The following is a 25,371-nucleotide window of genomic DNA, read 5'->3' as shown; positions in this document are numbered from 1 at the left end:
GGATGCTGAGATGAGCTGTACATGTTGACTAAGCCCACTTGAATCCTTTCTTTCCCTTTAAGTAAGATTTCTTAGTCTCCCCTTTGTGTCAATCCCCCTTTCTTAGAAAGAATAATGTCGGATCCTTAATCGAGAGTATTCTCGGGCTCCAGCCTAAGATGTAATTAACCATGGGGACTTATGCTCGTGGGAAATAGAATTCCACAATAAATAAACTCCACTCAAGCTAATGTATCAGGTGGGGGAAACCCTATGAAACTATTAGATCATGCATATTATCACCCATCGAGGTGTGCTGATGAGAGCCACTATCCTCAATGGTTTATCGTATATGTGATCTAATTTGCCCTCCCATTGGCTCGCTTGCAAAGAGTGTGGAGGCCTGCAATCATCTAATCACTCGAGATGGTGCGGTTGTATACCCCCTGCACTCTGTCCCCCATACCGCGGTGTCCTTTCGGATGTCCAAATTATAAATATTAATTATATACTACTTATAATTTTTTGAAAAATTATGATTTAAAAATCATTTAAAAATTATATTTAATATAAATAAAATGGTGGTGGCAGCGATCAGACATGCGGTGGGATCGGGTTGGTTCTGCAGTTGCGAGCAATCATTGCCAATAATTATGCCATCACGCAATCATTGGCAATGATTGCATGGAAAACCATGTGACACTTATCTGGGTTAGAACTCGCCCCTAACCATCAGATCTTCTATAGTTTGAATCAACATACGGGATTGCATCGGATGAGAGTGATGATTGCAAGGTCAAATATGTAGTCAAATGAATGCATCAAAATGACAAGATCTGAGCCTTTTATGTAAGATCAATAACTCAGATCATACATAACACATGAGTTATGTAAACCGAACCCTAGATAGGGTTTTTGGGCTTATTCACTTGATTGGATCGATAAAATCCAATAAAAGTTTAAACTTAAGCTCTATGAATAAAGCGTATTCATGGGGATGTATTAGAACTTCTCAAAATGTGGTAAATCAAATGCTATTTTACGCTTTGTGTTTTAACCTAGGGTTAGGGTCTTATATTGATTTAATGGATAAAATTAACCGTAAAAGGGATATTTGATCTTGTAGACTATAATGGTACAATTTTTTAGTTGAAGTCGAGCCTTGATACACCTTGGATCGATGGAAAATAGCCTTGGAACACTTTGGGTCTCGGTTCGTCAGAGATCTCACCGGCTGCAGCCTTGACCGGTGGGGCTTTACTTGGGAGATGTGGAAGGAATTTGTGGGAGCTCTCACACCAAAAATCATAGGTTGAGGAGGCTTACATAAAGAGCAAAAGAAAAAGTCCCTTTATTAAACCCTAAAAAGCCTATTTATAATTCCAAACACATGATCAGCGGCTAGGATCACTTCTTTGGCAATTTAAGAGGGAAATCAAACTCAATTGGTTGTGGTTTGAGTGAACTAAGAATTAAGAAATGTTTAAATGCCTTAAATAGGGTTTAATTGGATTTCAATAGGCCAAATTAACCTAATTAAAGCTTGGGTTGACCACGTCAATGGTTGACCTGGTCAACCTAGTCAATTAAACCTAAGGGGTTGGTGGATTGAGCCATAGATAGGTTGGAATGGGTTAGAACTTAAATTTGGCTCAATTAGGCTAATTGGGTCAACCTTGGTTGACCCAAGGCATGGGTCTGAGCTCAATAGACTTGTTCTGACCCATGGAACCCAATGGAGATGGGGGAATTGAGCCTAGAAGATTTGAATTTGATTTGAAATCAAAAGTAGGGAATTTGAGGTCAATTGGGTCAACCTGGGTTGACCTAGTCAACTAGGTTGACCCAAGGCCTAGGTCTGGATTTAACAATTTTTGTTTAACCCACTGAATTGTAGGGAATGAGTCTTGGGGCCTAGCTTGGTCAATTTGACCAAGTCAACCCTATTGACCCAAATAGGGGGGAAAATAAGGTCAACAAATGGACCCTTAAGAGGGGCGGCAAACAAACTAGTGAACCACTCGTGTTAGCATTGACCGATTGTGACAAGCAAAGTAGGATAGAGAACACAAATGAAAGATCATTAAAGGTGAAAAAGTAGGGGGGGATACTCTCCTTGCCCTATCCCATAGCAAGGGCATAGTCGACGAGAGAACAAATGGAAAGGGGGCCTCACATCCACTTGACCATTTTGAAATAGTGAATGTGGAAAAACTCGATGTTCACCTGATCATATAAAAATAGTGAAACAACAAGAAAGATCTAAAGCAAACCAACTACCTGCCTGACTGTATCAAAATAGCTGGATAGAAGGTGGAAGGGTCCCGCATTCACCTAACTATATCTAAACAGTGAATGAGTAGCACTAGTAAAAAGGTCAACTAATTATTTTCCTTACCATATCAAAATAGTAAAATAGAAGGTAAAAAAATCCCACATCCTCCTAACCCAATCAGGATAGTGGATGGGGGTGACTCAATACTTACCTGGCCAAATCAAAACAGTAAGTAAATAAGCCACAAAAGCTGATGTCCACCTGATCATATCAAAATAACAAGATAATCAGAAAAAGAGTTTGCATTCACCTAATCATACGAAAACAATTAATGTAGACAACTCAATATTTACCTGACCATATGAAAACAGTGAAATAAAAAGTGAAAGGGGTGGTGAGGTATGCCTCACAGGGACTCTATTGGTCTCTCAACCAAGTAAGGTTCAACATCTACCTGATCATATCAAAATAGCAAATGTGAATGGCTCAAAACTTACCTGACCATATTAAAATTGTAAGGAGTCAAGGGGTAGTAGGGTATGCCTCCCAGTGACTCTATCGGGCACCACTACCTCAGGTAAGGTTTAACGTCTGTCTGACCATATCAAAATAGTATATGTGAATGGCTCAATACTCACCTGACAATATTAAAATAATGAGTAAAGAGTCAAGGGTGGTGGGGTATGCCTCCCATGTACTCTATCGGGCACCCCACTAGGTAAGATTCAATATTCTCCTAACCATATCAAAACAACAAAAGTGAACAACTCAATACTCACCTGACCATATCGAAATAATGAGTAAAGAATTAAGGGTGGTGGGGTATGCCTCATAAGGATTCTATCGGGCATCCCACCAAGTAAGTAAGTATACTAACTACCTACCTGACCATATCAAAATAGCATGGAATAAGGGAAAAGTCACCTCAATAATAACCTGACACAGATCTGTGCAGAAATGTCAGAGAGGAGAAAAAGGGTAAAAATGGGAATATTATAAGGGAAAAAAATCATCTAAGGAATCCCGAGCTAGCACTATGGTTACCATGTCCATATAGTAGAGGACAAATTATCGTGGCCACAAGTATCCAATTACCGATGGAATTTCTCAGGCAATCCTAACCTCATATGATAAAGGGGAAACATCAAACTGATTCCTCGAGGGATAACAGGAAGAGATACGCCCTCAGCGGAGTATAAGAGGGATAATCTCATTCTAAGTGAGTAAAAACTAAAGTAACGAGAAGGCACACTCATTTTAAAGAACAAAAAACATATCTCAAGGAGAAGAAATCATCAATGAGCTATAGTGGTGGACCAATACTAACTGATGGGGACTTTGTAAGAAGTGGAAATGACATCAACACATCCAAGAGACCTCTATAGTAGTCAAGAGTCAGGTCACAATGAAATCATATGTAGCAAAATAAATTAGAGAGCTGATCTTATGCAAGAAAATTAAAGCTCAAAAATAGGTGATAGTTACATTTGATGCTTGATGTACTAAATCACAACCATGAGAACAACTCGAGGTAGCAAGGTGACACACTCACTACCGAGGATAATAACTACAAATGAGATCAATAAATATCGAAGGGTCATTATGGTAACACCCACACAAATTGGTGGGACCTTATGGGAAGTAAAAATGACCTTAACACATCCATACGACTACTCTAGCAGCTAAGAGTAGGGTATGAATGGGAAAGTAGGTCAGTAAAGAAGGCAATGAACTAATCTTCTACTAGAAAATCCAAGCTCTCAAGGAAGTGATAATAACATCTGAAAAATGATGTACTACACTACAACCAGGGAAATGACTCGAGGTAGCAAGGGGAGACACCCGCCATCTAGGATAATAACTATGAATATGATCAATAAGCTTTAAAAGTCCATAGTGGTAACACCCACACAAACTGACAGGACCCTGTGGGAAGTGAAAATGACCTTAACGCATCCATATGATTACACTAGCAGCTAAGAGTAGGGTATAAATAAGAAAGTAGGTCGATAAAGAACTTAAGGAGCAAATCTTTTGCTAGAAAATCCAAGCTCTCAAGCAAGTGATGCTAACATCTGAAAGATGATACACTACACCCAACTAGGGAAATGACTTGAGGTAACAAGGGGACACACTCGCTACTTATGATAGTAACTGTGAATAGGATCAATAAGCATTAAAAGTCTATAGTGGTAACACCCACACAAACTGGAGGGACCCTGTGGGAAGTGAAAGTAACACTAATGCAACATAAAACTACTCTAGTAGCTAGGAGTAGGGTATGAATTAGCAAGTAGGTTGCTAAAAGAAAGTAAAAAGGGGGTTGATCTTTCCTAAAAAAGATCCAAGCCAATAATAAAGTGATATTAACACCCAGGACCAAATGTAACACATCACAAATAAGGATAATGAGAATCAAAATGAATTATAATAACATAAGTGTAGGCTCATCCTTGAAGCAATCACCGAGATGCTTCGAAGGGGAGAAAAAGAGAAGCTTGGGGAACTTGAGCTCTTAGAGAGCAAAGTCGGGTTCCACCTGTGATAAGGGCAATCAGTTTTGCTATACTAAGAGCTTCCCTCTTTTTATCATCATATGTATTTTTGTATTTTCTTTTATATGTTCATAATCATAGATCGGGCATACCTCATACTATCAAAGACAACACATGGTAGAGGGAATGTTTACCATATCTACGAGTTACTCATAATATGAAATTCCCTTTAATGATTGGAACATAAAGAGAGGGAGTTATTAATGGATTTGATAACCCAGGCCATATTTGCCATATGAATAAAACTTAGGAGAGAGACTGTGTGTACATGATCTTACAAAGAAGTGAAATATTGGCTTTGATAACCCAGACTATATTCAACTAATATGAATGAACTGGGGAGCACAATCTTAGCAAAATTAATATATAAATGAAATTCATATAAGGATAGGAGATCAACATTACCATTCCCAACCAATATGGATTGGCATGGATCTAATATCACATCTCTAGATGATCTAAGTCAATGGTTTTGATATCCTAGACTATATTCAACTCATATGAATGAACTGAGGAGCACAACTATCATATCATAACTGATAGAAGAAAGAAACTTACATAGGGATAGTTTAATTCAACATCAGCACAACTAGTTAACATAGGTTGGCATGGACCCAATATCAACTTTCACAAGGGGTTTGAATTAATGGTTTTGATATTCCAGACCACACTTAGGGGTGAAAAGTGAAATCGGGGGTCTAAAACTTATGTTAGATTTTAAGGTGTATGAATCTCATAAGTTTATACCGAGCTAAGAAAACCATAAAACTTAAGTATACATGAATCATAAGGTCGCTTTAGAGAAATAAGACAAAATCTAAGAAAATAATACGTATTGATTTTGATAACCCATACCACACTTGGGGGTGCTAAGAGAAACTGGGGAGAACATAATCCTCGTGAGGAGATGATGAATTAAAGGTTATATGTGCTAACACCAATGTGAATGGTGTGCACAAACATAAGCACAAACATCCCTATGGCGTATCAGCATATCACATTTTAAGGATTATTGCAAATCTGATTTTATGGATTAGAATTTTGATAATAGTAAACATTCATATTTTTTGTACGACTTCCTTGCCCACTAACATTTCAAGTCCACAAGATCAAGGGCAACTCAAGCCAGCTCAAGATTGGGTAGATTAGCTCTGAGTTAGTTTGTATTTTTTTTTTCTTTTCTTGAATCTATTTTAAATGATATGATTCCTAATGCTAAGTAACCTTGCACATACACATAGGGGAAAATTTTTGTCTGTTGGTTAGAGTTCTCTATTTTGATCACATCATACGGGATGATAAAAACATTATCTTAGATGATCTGTTAAAATAAAAAACCCCAATTAAGGCATCCTGGTTAAGGCAACCATCATTAAGCTCATCGTCCTGGACAATATTTGTATCGGCCGGGATGATAGGCTCAAATCAGAAAAAAATTGCTGCCATATATATTTAGGTATTACTTATTTGTAGACATCATCCAAGATATCGTCCTGGATGATGCAACACAATTATGCCTAAATTAATCTGCTTATTAAGGAAAGTAATTAAATTTTGATTACTCGATCCAATCATCCTGGATGATCGTAAGATCTGCCAGGACGATAAGTTCAAAAAACCTTAGTTGTTCCTAGACGGTCTTCATCAGCCAGTTGCCTTTAGGGCAATGGCCTGGACAATTTTTATGGATTTGAACTAATCATCCAGGACAATCGTGAGATCGGCTTGGAAGATTTAGCTATTTTTTCATCATCCAGACATCCATTCAGTGCGATTGTCTGGATGATATTCAAGGATTTGTATTGATAATACAGGACGATATTATATCGGCTTGGATGATATGAACAAAAATCTTCTGATTGTCTCAAACTGTTCGGGCCGATTGAGTGAAATTTACGTTGATTGTCTACAATGATATCCATATCATCCTGGATGATAAAGTCTATTTGTATAAAATAAGAGATATTCCAAAACTCTTCTATTTAAGAGCTCTTGTTCTACCCAAGAGCTTATCTTGAGTTACTATCTTGACCTGAAAGAGCCTAGAGGAGAGGGAGATAGAGGGAGGGAGAGAGAAGATATTATGAGGGGGAGTTTGTGAGGGGTTTCACAAAGGTTGCTCCAAGCAAGGATCCAAGTTATCTTCTCCGATTGTTGTCCCTTATTCTTGGAAGGTTCGAGAGAGGTTCACTTCAGCAATCGATCAAGGTTCTATGCCTGCTTCAAGTGGAAGCAAAAGGAGTTAGGTTCTCTGCCTCATCGGTGTCGGTGAAAAGGAGGTTTTGTACAGGCTTCTCCACCTTGCTGTGGGAGCAAAAGAAGAGTCAGTGAGTTTAGTGCAATACTAGGAGGGTGCCTCCAAGGAGTGGACATAGGTCGAGTTGACCAAACCACTATAAATTATTGTGTTCTTTTATACTGCTTTTTTCACATTTAATTTCCATATGATTTCTTTGTGGTGAATTTTAGTTTGGTTATTTTTTTTTGAAATATTTTTTTAAAATACCAATTCCCCCTCTTAGTTAGCTTGGGCTAGTTTATAAGGGCTTAACATCCCTAACAAACTTTCAAGTGATATCAGAGCGGGATTCATAAAAGAGTTTTTGAAAACTTTTGAATTTTGATCCATGGCTAACTCCAAAAATTGTAATACTGCGGAAGGGTATTCCATTACCTGACCACCTTTGTTTGATAATATTTCTTTTGATTTTTAAAAAACTCGCATGTCTATGTTTTTACAATCAATTGACTATCGCATATGGATGCTTGTTAAAAAAGGATATTCACCTCCTTCACGTGAAATTAATGACATTAAAACTAAACTTTCTTTTAATGAATGGACTTTTGATGATAGGGATTTATCATAACTTAATGCAAAATATTTGAACTATTTTTTATGTGCTTTAAAATCTGAAGACTACATGTGTGTTTCAACTTGTGCTACTGGTAAAGAGATTTGTGATAGATTATGTATTACTTATGAAGGAATAAATGAAGTTAAGTAATCTCGAATGAATATTTTATTGTATGATTACGAACTTTTTCATATGAAATATTCTGAATCAATATTTGAAATGTATACAAGGTTTACTCAAATTATTATCTCTTTGTATGCCTTAGGACGAGAACTCACTAACTATGAAAAAGTGAATAAAATTTTAAGATACTTGCCTTCCTCTTTTGATGCTAAGATTACTGCAATCACTGAATCTAAAGATTTGAATACTTATTTAAGTGATAACTTACTTGGATCACTCATTGCATACGAGCAAGGGGTGAATCAAAGAAATCTTGATGCAGGTGAGAAAAGAAGGAGAAAACTGTGGTACTGAAGGCCAACAACACGAACACTGACTCTTCTGAGTCTGAAAGCGATGATGTTACCTTTATAAGGGGGCAATTCAAAAAATTTCTATGGAAGAAGCGTAAGAACCATCATAATTGGAATAAAGGTAAGGGTAGCAAAAATTTTAAGAGTTATAATGATACTATGTATTTTGAATGCAGGAAGCTAGGACATGTTAAAGCTGATTACCCTACACTTAAAACTCATCCTAGCAAAGAGAAGGGTGAGGAGAAAACCAAGTTTAAAAAGGGAAAGAAGAAGTTCCAAAAGATATTCTGGGCAGATTTTGCATCTGACTTCTCTGAGACTGGAGCTGAAGAGGAGACTACAAACTTGTGCTTGATGGAAGACAAAAATCTTGGCCAAAGTAACCAAGAAGAGGTATGTGAACTAACCTATGAGCTTCAACTTGAAGTTTCTAAACAAATTCATGCATCATATATGAAACATAAGAAATCACATGCTAGCTTAAAATGTGAGTTTCTAAATTTATAAAAAGAGCATGAATTTTTTTAAAAGATCATTCTATAATTGATGGCAATCACATGCCATTACTTGATAAGTTTGATGTATTAAACAAAAAGCATACTGAATTATCTGATGCACGTGATTCCTTGAAGTCATCCCATGCTGAGTTAGAAAAGGAGTTTAAGAAATTAGTAAATGTTAAAGCTTTTGAAAATAATAAATCATCATTGCATGCAACACATAACTTTAAAAAGAAGCATCACCACTTGAGTAGATTAGTAGATCCTTTTCATGGTGTTAGATGTATTTTATATGGCAAGTTAGGACACATTACACACAATTACACCATTTATCGTAGTACACATTTGGTGTGGAGACCCAAATTACATGATTTACAGCATAAAACACAAGCATTGCATTTTACTTTCCATAAGAAGGGACCCAAACATATTTGGGTTCCTAAATTTGACGTTTGATGATTTTGTGGGCTTTCTCTCACAAAAGGCCTCGTGAGAGCATGTGGTACCTAGACAGCAGATGCTCACGACACATGACTGGAGATGCCAATTAATTCATTTTTCTGGAGACCAGGATAGGAGGCAAGGTTACTCTTGGAGATAATATCACCAGGAAGGTAGTGGGCACATGTATAATTAGAAACTCCAAGAACCTTTTGATTCAAAATGTTTTGCTTGTAGATGGACTGAAATACAACTTACTCAGCATTAGTCAGCTTTGTGATAAGTTCTTCATCTTAAAATTCTTGGCAAATACTTACATTATAAGCTTAAATAACAACACGGTTTTGTAGGGAATGCGGATCAATAATGTTTACATGCCTGACTTAAATAATATTGAAAGTGCTACTTCATTTTGCTTAAAAATTACTGCTAATGATTCGTGGTTGTGGCACAGGAGATTATGTCATGCCAGTATGAAAACACTTAGGTGAGTGACCCATAAAGACCTAGTTAGAGGTGTCCCCAAACTTAAATTCTCAAAAGACCACCTTTATGATGTCTGCGAACTAGAAAAGCAAGATCATTCCTCTTTTCACTCCATGAAGGACATTAGTACCTCTAGACCTTTAGAAGTCCTTCACATGGATTTGTTTGGACCCATTAGCATTGCCAGCATAGGAGGAAAATTCTATGGTTTTATGATTATCGATGACTGCTCGAGGTTCACTTGGATTTATAAAAAGTTAGGTTGTGAGATTTTAACCATTCATAGTGACCATGGGGGAGAGTTTGAAAATGAGAGATTTAGAGACTTCTATGAGGATAAGGGGATTAGTCACAACTTCTCAGCTCCTAGGACCCCTCAGCAGAGTGGGGTAGCTGAAAGAAAGAATCAGACCTTAGTTGAAATCTCTAAAGCCATGCTTGTTGAGTATTCGCTTCCAAAATACTTTTGGGCTAAAGAGCTAAGCACATCTTGTTATGTATTAAATAGGGTAAATGTTAGAGCCAAACTTGATAAGACACCCTATGAGATCCTTAAAGGTAGGACACCCAATCTTTCCCACCTCCATGTCTTTAGTTGTAATGTTTTCATTCATAATAATGGGAAGTCACACTTAGGAAAATTTGACCCAAAATATGATGAAGGAGTATTCTTAGGATATTCAAGTGTAGAGAACTCCTTTAGGGTGTTTAATAAGAGAACATTGGTGGTGGAGGAGGCAACTCATATAGTGTTTGATGAATCTGATCCTAAAAGTCTAGAGTTGAGGAGGAAGATGAAGTCTGAAAGAATACCACCGGAGTTGAAAATTTGGAGAAGAGGGTAGAGCCCCAAAACACTGAAGGTGTAGGTTAGATTACCCAAGGAGTAGAAAATATAGATATGGAGGAAAGGGTTAAACCTACAAACACCTTCCCTAGAGATTGTAGATATTCTTCGAGTCATCCTAAAGAACTAATCTTAGGAGACCATTCTGAAGGTGTTAGGACAAGGCATGGACTTAGGAAGAAAGTGAACCACTCTGCCTTTATCTCAATGACTGAACCCACCAACATCAACTAATCCCTTTCTGATGAGTTTTGGATCTTAGCCATGCAAGAGGAGTTAAACTAATTTGTTAGGAATGATGTTTGGGAGCTTGTAGAAAGACCAAAGCGATAAAGTGTAGTTGGAACCAAATGGGACTATAAGAATAAAATAAATTATTCTGGTGTGGAGGTTAGGAATAAGGCAAGATTAGTGGCTAAGGGGTACAACCAAATAGAAGGGATTGATTTTAAGAAGACATTTGCCCCTGTAGCTAGATTGGAAGCTATTAGATTGCTACTAGCCTTTATCTGTTATTAGGAATTTAAGCTTTTCCAAATGGATGTTAAGAGTGCCTTTTTAAATGGGGTAATAAAAGAGGATGTGTTTGTAGAGCAACCCCCAGGTTTTAAGAGTACCTAATTTCTAAATCATGTTTTCAATTTAAAAAAGGCCTTATACGGATTAAAGCAGGCACCTAGAGCTTAATATGAGAGGCTTAGCACATTCTTACTAGAGAGAGTTCGTTAAGGGGAGTGTAGACACCACCCTTTTTTTGAGGAAAGTATGAGATAATTTACTCATTATTTAGATCTATGTCAATGACATACTTTTTGGATCTTCTGATAAAATGCTATGTGATGATTTTTCTAAAATAAAGAATAGGGAGTTTGAGATGAGTATCATGGGAGACTTATCCTACTTATTGGAGTTTAGCATAAGATAACACTATGATAGAACCTTTCTAAATCAAATAAAATATATAAAGGGCATCTTGAAAAAGTATGAAATGGATAAACCAAGCTAATTAATACTCCCATGACCTCTAGTGTTTAGTTGGATAAGGACCCAAATGAAAAGTTTGTTGATCAAAATAAGTACAGAGGGATGATTAGATCTTTACTTTACCTGACTGCTAGCCAATCTCATATATTGTTTAGTGTTTATCTCTGTGCTAGATTTCAAGTTGATCCTAAAGAATCCCCCCTGACTGTAGTTAAAAGAATTTTTTGATACCTCTTAAGAACTCAAAACTTAGGAATATGGTATCCTAGGCACTGCACTTTTTTTTAGATTATTAGATATTATGATTCTTGATTTTATAGGATGTAAGAATGATAGAAAGAGCACTTTTGGGACTTGCCAATTCATATGACTGTCTTTAGCCTCTGGTCTAGTAGGAAGCAAAACTCTGTTGCACTTTCCATTATTGAAGCTAAGTACATTGCCTTAGGAAGTTGTGTGGCCCAAGTCTTTTGGTTGAAGCAGCAAGTTCTGGATTTAAGATTACATGTAGGCATAATTTCAATCATTTGTGACAACACTAGTGTCATCTGTATGTCTAAGAATCCTATCCAACATTCAAGGACTAAGCATATTAACATAAGGCATCACTTTATTAGATACCATGTGACCAAGGGAGATAATGAGTTACTCCATGTGGCAACTGAGAATCAACTGGCTGACTTGTTTACTAAACCACTAGCCTTCGATACTTTCAGCACTTTAAGGACCAGATTTGGTGTTAATGACATAAATACATGAACTTGATTCTTACTGATTTCTAACATGTTATCTATTTTTTTTTACTTATGTTATTTTATTTATGTAGTTTCTCATTGTTTATTTCTTTTTTTTTTTGTTTTTATTTGTTGCTTTATTTTTCTTTTGTATGTTATATTTTTTTTTAATCATTGCTGAATTTATATCTTATACCTTATTTTTGTTTTTGGAAATTTATAAGTCAAAGATTGACATCTCTAAATCAGTTAAATGGGAAAACACCGGTGATTGTTTCCTTTTCTCTAACTTCTTTTAGTGGTGTAATTTTCTTTTCTAAACAAAAGTCTATCTCAAATCAATAATTGGACTTTACAATTAAGGTCTTTTCAATCTTGCTATAGTAATCTATCTTATATATATAATATTCAAAGTCTTTATATTACCTTCAGATTTTTTAAATCTTGTCATTATATTTATCATATGGCTTTTGATTCTGTTTTGAGATTCATTCTTCCTTATATTAGAGAGTGAGTTTTTCTTCTTTAATATATGGAAGATATTATTCCAATTGAGAGTATTTAAGAATTTTAAAAAAGGGGGACCTAGCTTGCAAAATTAAATGAAAAAAAAGTGGCCAATGATGCTAAAAATTAAAAGATGTGCAATGATGCCAAATTGAAATAAACAATATACACAAAGTGTATAAAAAAATCAAAAGATGCATAAAGAGTGCCAATCAAATTGGCAAGAGGCATAAAATGAACTCACTAAAAGCAAGCTTCTTCCCTTTCAAAATTTTTAAACCTTAGAAGAATTCATGTGTCACTTGATATTTTTCAAAGGCTTGATTTCCAAATTCATGATCGTGATTAATTACTTTGATATATTATTCCATAAAATATTTTTATGGAACCAAGTATTAAAAAGATCTATTTTTCTTACGCAATTATATTTTTTTTTTTTAATTTAGATCATTGCTTTCAAACGACGGTTTGCCCTAGAGAAGTTTGAGGTAGGGCTAACAGGATGGGTTTTTCTACCATTTTTTAGATTTTGACGATATAAACTCATTAATTCTTACAAATTTTTTAATTCAATCACATGAAAATTTATCATATTAAAGCTTTGAAAAAAAAAACTTTGTTTTTCTGTTCATTTTTGTGTCTTTTTTGTATTCGTTTTTAGTTGAATTTTCTATTTTTAGGCCTTCTCTTATCATCTCCATCCATCCTTTACTTTTCTACTTTTTGTCACATCACTCTGAACGATATTCATATCATCCTAGATGATGAGTTTCAAACATTCTTACAATTCCATCTGTTGGTTATTCTAACTTTTCTGCTTCTGATCATCCTGGACGATCCAAGTATCATCGTGGACTATCTACCCATCTTCCATTTGCATTATTTGTGATCGTTCTGAATGATCCTCCTCATCCTAGATGATCTTCATAATCTCTGCTCAATTATTGGGAATCGTTCCGGACGATACCACTGTTCATCCTGGATGATCCACGTGGCATAATTAGATACTCAAATTTAGTTTGGCTGGTATGATCCATTATTATGCATCATCCTAGATGATCCACCTAATCGTCTAGGATGATATGCTTTTTCAACGGTCATCTGAAATGACTCCTAGGGACAATCGCTTGTGTCTTATCATTCCGGACGATATCTGATCGTCTTGGATAATATTACCACCTTTTTGACCAATTATCCCGGATGCAATTATTACACCAGATCATCCTGGATGATTCTGCGTTCGTCTAGGATGAATCGGTCGATTCTTTATAAATCAGGCCCCTCAAGCAGTTTTTCTTACACCCTCTTCTTCCATCAGTCTTACACTTCCTATTTTGTTGTTGTTCTTGATCAATGGCATTAGGAAAGCGATCTCGCCATCTTTCTAGGAGTTCCTCAAGGGTGACTCTGGACCCTCGATTCATTGAGGTGGATGATCAGGCCGCCTACCAAAGGAATAAGACGGTCGGAATCACTATCGCATGATATGTCAACTTGAACATTCTGTTATATCTAGTACTTGATCTGTTTGCTCACACTTCTATGTGTTTTCTCCTTACTCTCTCTCTATCCCCTTCAACTCCGAGCTTCTTTTTGAATTTTTTGTTAGCCTCCGCATTAATTCTTCTTTCACTTCTCTTGGGTCCTATCTTAATTGACGCTCCGTCAAGATAACATATCAGGACTGTGCAGAACTTTTGCAACTTTCCACCATAGGAGATAAACTACATATCCTCTGTTCTTATACTGATTACGATTGGGCCCCAATGAACCATTTTCTTAGAAATACTAATGCTCACTTTCATGTTGGAGAGTCTACCACCTTACTCAAAGATGCTAGGACAATCCAGCATGTCCTTCGCTCCACAATTCTTCCTAAAGCTGGTGATCGCGTTCATATCACTCCTCTTCTTTCGATCACCACTTTTTATATTTTGGCTCACCAAGAATTCAATGTCATAGATCTGATCTTTCGTTACATTGAGCATCTGACCACTATTCGAGATCCATGACATAGTAGGAAGCCAAATCTTGCTCTATGACATATAATTGCATATGTCTTAGAATCAAAATACAGCCTTCAATATCCTACCCTACCAAATTTTTAGCATGCATTCTACTCAAACAACTCCTTCCACTTTCTTCACAATACTCATCTCCACACAAGGCACGAGGAAGTCGAGGGAGCTAATGAACAGGTAGATCTTGCACCTGCTTCTGCACCTTTTCTTGTTGCTACTCTGCTCCTCCAGCACTCTCAACTAGATTAACTGGTGGAGCGATTCGACCAGTGGAAGCTTTGCTTCAAGGCGTACGTTGCTGTACAGGAGAAGCAACATATTGAGGACATTATTCTCCTACATCATCAGCATGAATAGGATATAGCATGGTTTGAAGAGCAGTTCACCACTCTTTCGAGTTGCTTTCAGCCACGTCCACCTCCACCACCACCTCCTTCAGATGAGCAGGGGACATCATTCTTTTAGTTTTTTTTATGTTATTTTTTTTAGTTTGATTTTGTTTTGTAGTCTCTCCTTTATTTCTTTTTTTAGTTTCCATCTTCCTTTTTATGATATCAAAAGGGGGAGTAATTATTATACTGTTTGTTCTATAGTTTGATTCTGTTATTGTATAGTTGATCTGTTTCTATTAAACTACCTTGAACTGCTTAGATTATTTTTTTTGGTTTTCCATCATCTAAAAGGGGGAGATTGTTACAAATCTAATTTTATGGATTAGAATTTTGATGATAGCAAACATTCAGGTTTTTTCTATGACTGCCTTGCCACTAACATTTCAGGTCCACAAGATCGAGTGCAACTCAAGCCAGCTCAAGATTGGGTAGATTAGGTCTGAGTCAGTTTTGTAATTTTTTCTCTTTCTTGAGTCTATTACAAATGATGTGGTTTCTGATTCTAAGTAACCTTGCACACACACATAGGAGAAAATTTTTATCTGTTGGTTAGATTTATCTATTTTGATCACATCATCCGGGATGATCAAAATATCATCCTGGATGATCTGTTAAAAATAGAAACCCTAATTAGGATATCCTAGTTAAGGCAGCCATCATTAAGCTCGTTGTCTTGGATGATATTTGTATTTCTCGGGATGATAGGCTCAAATAAATAAGAATCACCCGTCAGATTTGTTTAGGTATTATTTATTTTTTGACATCATCTAGGATATTATCCTGGATGATGCAACATATTTATGCCTAAATTAATTTTCTTGTTAAGGAAAATAATTAAGGTTTTGATTACTCGATCCAATCATCTTGGATGATTGCAGGATCAGCCGGAACGATCAGTTCAAAAAACCTTAGTTGATCCTAGACGGTCTTCATCGACCAGTTGCCTTCAGGGCAATAGTCTGGATGATTTTTATGGAATTAAACTAATTGTCCGGGATGATCATGAGATCAACCTGGACGATCATGAGATCGGCCTGGACAATCTAGCCATTTTTTCATCATCCAAACTTCCATTCCATGCGATTATCTGGATGATATTCAAGGATTTGTACTGACTGTCCAGAATGATTGAATAAAATTTACGCTGATCATCCAGGATGATATTCATATCCTCCTAGATGATAAAGTCGATTTGTATAAAATAAGATCTATTCAAAAACTCTTCTTTTTAAGAGCTCTTGTTCTATGTAAGAGCTCATCTTTTGCTGCTATCTTGACCTAAAAGAGCCTAGAGGAGAGGGAGAGAGAGGGAGAGAGAGAGGATCTTGTGAGGGGTTTCACAAAAGTTGCTCCAAGCAAGGATCCAAGTTATCTTCTTCGATCATTATCCCTTATTCTTGGAAGATTCGAGAGAGGTTCACTTCAGCAATCGATCAAGGTTCTCTGCCTGCTTCAAGAGGAAACAAAAGGAGTTAATTTCTCTACCTCACCGGTGTTGGTGGAAAGGAGGTTTTGTACAGGCTTCTCCGCCTTACTGCGGGAGCAAAAGGAGAGTCACTGAGTTTAGTCCAATACTTAGAGGGCGTCTCTGGGGAGTGTACGTAGGTCAAGTTAATCAAACCACTATAGATTATTGTGTTCTTTTATACTGCTTTTTTTTCATTTAATTTTCGCACAATTTCTTTGTGGTGAATTTTGGTTTGGTTAAGATTTTTTTATTGAAAGATTTTTTAAAATGCCAATTCATCCCCCTCTTGGTTAGCTTGGGCTAGTTCATAAGGCTTAACATCCCTAACGAACTTTCAAAGATAGCCTTATACTCTTCGTAAAAAATATCATGTGGTAGAGCACAAATCATCATGGCCACAGACTGCCGAAAAGTAAAAAGGATCCTTTTAGGGGGTATATATATATAGAAAGATATTTACACAAGGTAGGGAGGCTCCTCCTGTGACATGAAAACTCATGCATAGTACTTTTTCAAGTACTACACATTGATGATAGGCATTGGGTGAACGCCATTTGTATCAACAAGTAAGTAAGCACCACCTTTATAAACTTTCTCTACAACGAAGGGGCCTTCCCAAATATACATAAAATTACCACTTCGATGTTGACACAAAATGATAGGCCTGTGAAAAATAAGAACTAAGTTGCCAACCCATAAAGCATTGGGTTTTACAAGGCGATCATGTGCCCGGGCCATATGGGTCTGGTATAGTTTAAGGTTCTATGAGCTTGTAAATGAAGCTCTTCTAAACCATCAAGTTTTTTCAACAGTAGTAGGGCATTATCTTTATGAGAAAGATTATGACTAACTGTCACACATAGCGAGGGGAGCTTGACCTTAAGTGGGAGGACTGCTTCAACCCCGAAGGCATATGGGGTAGATTTGGTAGGAGTATGGTATATAGTCCTATAAGCCCGTAATGCCTCGGGTAACCTATCATGCCACTCTTATTTATTTACAATAAAGATTTTTCTTATCATTTACATTTGAGTTTTAGTAAATGCCTCTGTCAAGCCAATGGCTTTAGGGTAGTAGATAGAGTATCGATAATTAATATTATGGTAGCGGGCAAATCTGTCAATTTTCGTACTTCTAAATGATGAGACCTTATCTGAAATTATTATTTCTGAAACACCAAAGCAGTACATAATATGATCGTGAAAACAGCACATTACATCCTTTGATTTGACTTCTTTAAGTGGGATAGTTTCCACCCATTTAGAGAAGTAATTAGTGGCAGCTACAATAAATATATGCCTCTTAGAGGAAGGAGGGTTGATAAGACCCATTACATTCGTTCCCTAGCCTGGCTAGGATGACACAGTATTAGGGGGTTGGTGAATCATCATGCTATAAATCTGGAACTATTGACACTTTTTAGTGAGCTTCATATAATCACGAATCATAGTCGATCAATAATAACTAAGGTGTTTAATTTTGTCTTTCATTTTTGGTATGGACTGATGAGCACCACAAAGCCCTTCGTTTATCTTGCCTATGATCTTATGAGCCTCTTCATTATTAAGGCACATGACCACTTTTGGTCGAAAGAGCATCGATGCAAGGTGTCATTTATATAAGTGAATAATAGAGCTCTCTTTCTAATATGAGCAGCAAGAGAGCAATCATCTGGAAGCCTACCATGCTTTAAATAGTTAATAAATGGCACTCTTCAATCTGACTCTTCCTTAATCATAAACACTGTGAGGGTCTGATCGGGAGAAGGCAAGTATGCAGGGTATACGGCTTGACGATATTGGACAATAATAGATACGGGGTTTTAGGTTGGGTCAGTCAATTCTTTTACTAACTTGGCCAATGCATCTACTTTAACATTTATAGATCAAAGGATTTTAGCCAAGGTTACTTCAATAATTAAGTATAAGAGCTCCATTACTTTGTTGTGATAGGATAGAAGCTCAGGCTTAAGTATTTTGAAGACTCATGCTACTTCATTTATAATTAGTTGGGAGTCTCCAAAGATCTTCACATGCATAATATTCATCTAAATGACCAACTTAAGTCCTAAAATTAAAGCATCATACTCAGCTTCATTATTAGTATGAGGTTTTGAAAGACTGTAGGAGTAACGAAGAGTGTGACCTTCAGAGGATACAAGAATAAGGTCTAAACCTACCCTAACTATGGGAGTTTCATTTGGATGTAAAGCTCAAACGGATGATACACTGTCAAAGTAGAACTCCCAAGTAGGGGACTCCTGTTCATCCACACTCATTATTAGTTCATCAGGTAGTTCATCATTGAGTGGGGAATCTGTAGGGATCGATGAGCTCAAGAAAGTCAGCTATAGTCTATCCTTTGATGGCTTGCTGAGGGACAAAGGTAATATCAAACTATAATAGGATCATAGACCAGCATGTTAAATGACCTGAGAGGGTTGGACTAGTCATCAAATATTATAAATGGTTGACTCGAGTGATCAGGTTAACCTTAGGGGAAAGCATATAATGTCTAAGCTTTTGTATTGAGAATATTAAAGCTAAACACTGCTTTTTTATTCTTGGTTACCTTAGCTCCATAGGTATCAACCACCTACTAAGGTAATACAAGGCATTTTATTTTCCTTCTTTGTTCTCTTGAGCCAACAGTTCACCCAAGAATTCATCCGAGGTCGTAGTATAGAGAATCAACGGCCTACCAGGGATGGGTGCAGCTAAAATAGGAGAGTTCATCAGGTAGCACTTTATACTCTCAAAGGCCTCCTGATAATGCTCATCTCAATATAAAAGAGCATCATTCTTCACTAGGACAATGAAGGGATGACATCTACTAGAAAGATTGGAGATAAATCTCCATAAGAAAGAGAGCTTACACTGGAAAGATCTCAACTAGGTAAGACTCTTATGGGGTTTCATGTCCACTATGGTTTTGATCATGGAAGGATAAATTTTAATGCCATGATAGCGAACTATAAACTCTCGAAACTTTATTTCACTAGCCCTAAATGTGCATTTTAAAATATTTATTTTTAAATCATACTTATGCGGGCATTCAAAAATGATTCATAGCACTCGAAGGTGATCTCCACGGACCTTATTTTTGACTACCAAATTATCCACATATCATTCAACTTGCTCATGTATCATCTCATTGAAGATAATAGTCATAACTAGTTTATAGGTAACCCCAGTATTCTTGAGACTGAAGGGCACCACCTTATAATAAAACACACCTATAGGGATGAGAATTGCAGTAAACTTCTCATCTTCAGGGGCCATCTTTATTTGATTGTAACCAGATGAGCCATCCATGGAGGAGAAAATGTAATGAGATTATGTGATATCCACCATAAGTTCATGGATAGGATGAGGGAAATCATCCTTATGGTATGCCTTATTTAAATCATGGAAGATGATATAGACACGAATCTATCTGCTCTTCTTTCAGACTAGAATAATTTATGCATGCCAAGTAGGGTACTTCTCTTCACGAATAAATCCAGCTTCGTAGTTTTAGCAATTACCTGTTGTTCAATCTCCAACCTTATCCTATGAGAGGATTGTTTAATAGGGATTGCATCGGGCTTAATAGCCAACTTATGGAATACTACCTCTGGGTTTAGACCAGGCATTTCAGTATAATTCCAGGAAAAGTAGTCCTTAAATTCTATTAGTAGCTTGATGTAATCTCAAGCCTCTAAGTTAGACAATAAGGCACTAGGAAAGATAGGCCTAGGATTTGATTTAGTGCCAAGTTTATTTCACACAGTTCATCCATGGCAGAAGTGGTGTCATCTTTGAACTCTCATGGAGCATCAAGGATAATGTCCTCAACATCATCTGGGTATTCTTCGTTAGTAAGAAAAATAACAAAATATAAATGAGAGACAACACAAATATTGGTATGAGTATACTAATTCTTTCCTATATAACCCACACCTTCTTGGGTTTGAGGGTGATTAGTCTGCCAAATAAGGGCTTACTGTAGAGCTCGTTCATCGAACCAAATCAAAGGAATAACACCCCACTCAACATAGCCTTCTATAATAGTGGAAAAATAATAAGGGATACTTATAACCTTATTATATATAGTGGTCTCCGTTGGATCCCGACTCCCACAACCTAATCAGGCATATACACTATGGGATAAAGATGCACACTCCCTAGGTCGTGGTGTCCCGAATGACTTATAAAGTGGAGGTATAGAGTGCTCACTAGTATATAGTGAACCACCAACACTAGTGTAGTAAGTATCAAAAGATCTTTGGCGAGACACCTCAACCCTTATTTTGAATATCTGATGGGAATGAGGTTTTTTAATATTAGTCTAACGTCGGAAGTCTTCTTCCTTGTCTGAACTACTATCAACAACTAACCCACCCTCAGATATCAAGTACCTATAAAAGGTAGGGAGTGAATCGTAACCATTGGAATTCAGGGTTAATGAGAGAACTGAGCGATGAGGAACATCGATCATCTCATCCTTTAAAGAGTCAGACTCGATAGTCAAAGAAGAAGTGTACAAGTATGAGGGAGGAGGAATTTGAGTGTCATAATTTTATGATGAGCGAGTCAACTCTCTACCTCTACCTCATCCTCCCCTACCTCTGCTAGGGGGAACATCATGCCCAACTACAAACTGGAAAGGAAATAAATCAAAATTGGCAGTGGAAATACCTGCCTCAATACTAACCTATGATGGGCTCTGTACTAATGGTATTATAGGACCCTATGCAAGTGACTGCATAGGACCATGTACAATACTAGCAATTATTATTGGTGACTAGGTAGGGGGAGGTCTACATGTCTCTCGAGACAGGTAATGCTTGGCATCATCATAAATAGAGACCTCGTATATAGAAAAAGGGTGAGTATCTCCCGAAATGGAATACTCGACATCATTACTCATATACCTTATACATTGGTGCACGGTAGAGGGCACCATTCCATATTTATTAAGCCAAGGCCTTCCTAAGAGAGCCCTATATGAAGTATCAGATTATATCACATGAAACTTTTCCTTAGTTAGGAAACTTCCAAATGTTAGAGGTAGGGTGATAGACCCTAAAGCGCGCTGACCTTGGTCATTGAAGCCTTTCAACATTATCTTGTTGGAAGTGAGCTTAAAATGATCGAGGGAGAGGCCCTTTAAAATTCCATAGGTAAGGATGTTAACTAAACCCCCTTGGTCAATGAGGACCCTATTCCAGTCATAACCATTGACTTCAATGGTGACATACAAGTTATGATTATGTTCGAAAGTCCCTAGAAGGTAATGATTTGAAAAGGTAATACATGGCATCTCTCTCAAATGACATGCATCCTCAACAGGATCATCTTGTTGGGTAATAATATTTTTATCTTTTTCGCTAAGAAGAGAATAATTTTTCCTTAAATGAGCCAACACATTATAATAAACCTCCATTTGAGAGTCTTTCCCTTTCTCATTATAATGCTCTTGGGAGGAGGGGATAGGATCATCTTGTTGGGTAATAATATTTTTATCTTTTTCTTTTATATTTTTAGCCATTCGAGGTGGAAGGACTTTCCTTGAACACAAATAAACTTCCTATATTGAGTCATCCTTAATAGGAGATTAATTTGGCTTAGTAATGGTGGCTTGTATTGTCTCTAAGGATAGTGACTTGAGTGGATTCTCGAATTCATCTCCCGAATCCATATAATAACCACCCTATGGAATAGTGAATACGGGCTCTTCCTCACACTCAGACTCATCATCATATAGATAATTATTCACATTATAAGAAATATGTAAAACATGAATAGAATGAGTGCTATAAGAAGTAGAAGTAAAAGTAGAAAGAATACAAGACCAGAAGTAACCATAATCATCTTCTTCTATTATTTCATCATCAGTCAAAGGGAAAACGAAGTCCTTCAGCATAAGTTTTGAAAGGGGTCTCATCTTCCCATCTAAAGTTACAACAATCTTTTCTCTTTCATACAATTTTTATTTTATACAAAAGAAGAAAAGGAAATGTGCACAGTTGGCACTACAATAGAAGAAGAAGAGAAAGGTGCTGGTGAAGTCATTGGGGTGGCAACTGTCAACTTGGCCTAGGAAGGCATCCTCTAAAATGCCTCCGAACTGCTTGCTTGATCATCTATTTTATCTTTTGAGAGAGTTTTAGCAACCATTGTCCCTCAAAATCATGAGGTGATCTGCTGCTACTACTCTGACTATCACTCTGATTATCACTAGAACTGAAAATCATCTTAAATGTCTTATTAGTCTTGCCCTGGGCTACACCAAGTCACTATCCTAAATGTGTATTTTCCCACTATTCATGAGCCTCTCAACTCTATCCTTGAACACATAGCAGTCTTCTAAAACATGTCTGATATGTCTGTGGAAGGGACAATAAAGTGGGTGGTCTGTCTGTCCCTCCTCCACTCTATTATTTATCAAAAATGTTAAGATGTTCTTCTTAATAAGGAATTTAAAAATATTTTTACACTTTATCTTTTAAGTGGCTATTCCTTACTAAGCTTCTCCTGTAGGTACTACTGACTCTCTAAAGTCTTATGGGATGGTCTAGGCTATGTCGCTGACTGACCAGGTGTGTAAGACTACTATTGTAGTGGTACTGAACTAACTAAGGGCTTTTTGCTCTTATCTGATGGACTATAGGTATTGTGTACATCTCATTTCCTAATAGGAGATGCCCCTAAAGACTCCTTCCACTAAGGTTTATGTGAAGATTGACTCTCAACCTTAGGAGGGACTGTATCAGGTATGATGTCCTATAAACTAATTACCTATTTCAATAAATTTTGGAAGGTTCTAATGTTGAACCCTTTCAAATAACATATTATGGGACTATCTATGTTCTTCAACAGAATCTCTACTGCATGTTGCTCTTATAATTAGGGCTTACACTATGAACTAAGGTTCCTCCATCTGACTTGAGAGATCTACCCACCTCGGGCTCTCCCAACTCATCATCATCCTCGGGTTCTCTCTACTTATTTGAGAGATCTCATATGGTAACCACACAAACTCTATGCACTGGGACCTCCCCATCTGACTCCTCCCTGAGTGTGTCCTCCTCATCGAAGGTCTGACATAAAGCTTCTATATAAGGACCCATAGGGGAGGAGACCCTATAGGGGCTGGGAACTGAAACTTCCTCTATCAGGTCTGTTGAACCATCAGGCAGATCTGTAACATCTATGTCATAAATTATTGGGACTACCTCAGACTCGAAAGGAATAACTATCTCAATCTACTCAACTGCCTCTACTAATTGTACTATCCTGACAGGGGTGTCCGCATGTCATCATCTCCATACCCATCTACTATGTTGGGATATAGTGAGGGAAACTGATTGTTGAGGGGCCACAACCACTAACTAATTTAGGGTCAAGTAAACTCTAATTTTTGCCTCTGTCCATGACCGCGTGGGCATCATCAAACAACTAGAGCAACTATCTATGGTGAAACTGATAGAACTGAACGGGCAGGCTACCTGGGTGGTTTTCCTCTCTACCACATGTATCTCTGCCTCAAAGTCTACCATTGCAATTGAATGGTCACCTGAGAAATCTTCCAGAGTAACCTCTGAAAGTTTGACAGGGATGTTAAGCCATAATGAACTAGTCTCAAGGCTAAATAAGAGGCGGGATGAATTGGTATTTTAAAAAATCTTTTAATCAATTGCACAAACTTAAACCAAAACCAAGATTCACCGTAAAAATCAAAGTGTGGAAATTAAATGCAGAAGAAGTAATAAAAAACATAGAAATTTATAGTGATTCAGTCAACTCGACCTACGTCCACTCCTCGGAGGCATCTTCTGAGTATTGCACTAAACACAATGTCTCTCCTTTTGCCCCCACATTAAGGCGGAGAAGCATTTATAAACCTCCTTTCCACCAACCCAGGTGAGGCAGAGAACCCAAATCCTTTTGCTTCCTCCAGAAGTAAATAGAGAACCCAACTCCTTTTGGTTCCTCCTGAAGTAGGCAGAGAACCTTGATCAGATGCTAAAGTAAACCTCTCTAGAACCCCCAAGGAACTAGGGATGACAACTAGAGAATGTGATGATAGATCCTTTCTTGGAGAAACCTTTATGAAACCCCTCATAAACTCCCCCTCCCAGGATCCTCTCTCTCTCTCTCCATTGCTCTCCCTCTCCTCTTGGCTCTCTCATGTCAGAAGAGTAGCAAAAGATACCCTCTTGGGTGAAATAAGAGATCTTATATAGAAGAGCTTTGGAATAGCTCTTAATTGCAATAAACTGGCATTATTATCTAAAATGATATAAATATCGTCTTATATGATCAGTGCAAATTAAGCTCAATCAGCCATGACGATTTGGGACGATCAGAAGGTTTTTGTTCATATCATCCAGGATAATAGGATATCATCCTGTATAATTAGTATAAGTCATTGAATGTTATCCAGAACATCACTCTGAATAGATGTCTGGATAATGGAAAAATAACCTAATCGTCCAAGCCGATCTCGCCATCGTCCTGGATGATTAGTTCAATTCATTATATATCGTCCAGAGCATCGCCTTGAATAAAAGCTAGACTATGTTTGATCATACAAGAACAACAAAGGTTTTAGAACTAATCATCCTAGCCGATCCTTCAATCAACCAGGATGATATGATCGAGCAATTAAATCTTAATTTCTTTCCTTAATTATCATATTAGTTTAGGCATAATTGTGTTGCATCGTCCAGGACGATGTCCCGTATGATATCCTAGACAATATCCAAAAATAAAAGCTACCTAAATAGATATGGCAGCTAATTCTTTTTGACATGAGCCTATCATCCCGGTCATTATAAATATCATCTAGGACAATTCACTTA

The sequence above is a fragment of the Dendrobium catenatum genome, unplaced genomic scaffold, assembly GCF_001605985.2.
Source record: "Dendrobium catenatum unplaced genomic scaffold, ASM160598v2 original_scaffold_131100, whole genome shotgun sequence".
Classification (NCBI taxonomy): domain Eukaryota; kingdom Viridiplantae; phylum Streptophyta; class Magnoliopsida; order Asparagales; family Orchidaceae; genus Dendrobium; species Dendrobium catenatum.
This window is presented reverse-complemented; position numbering follows the sequence as displayed.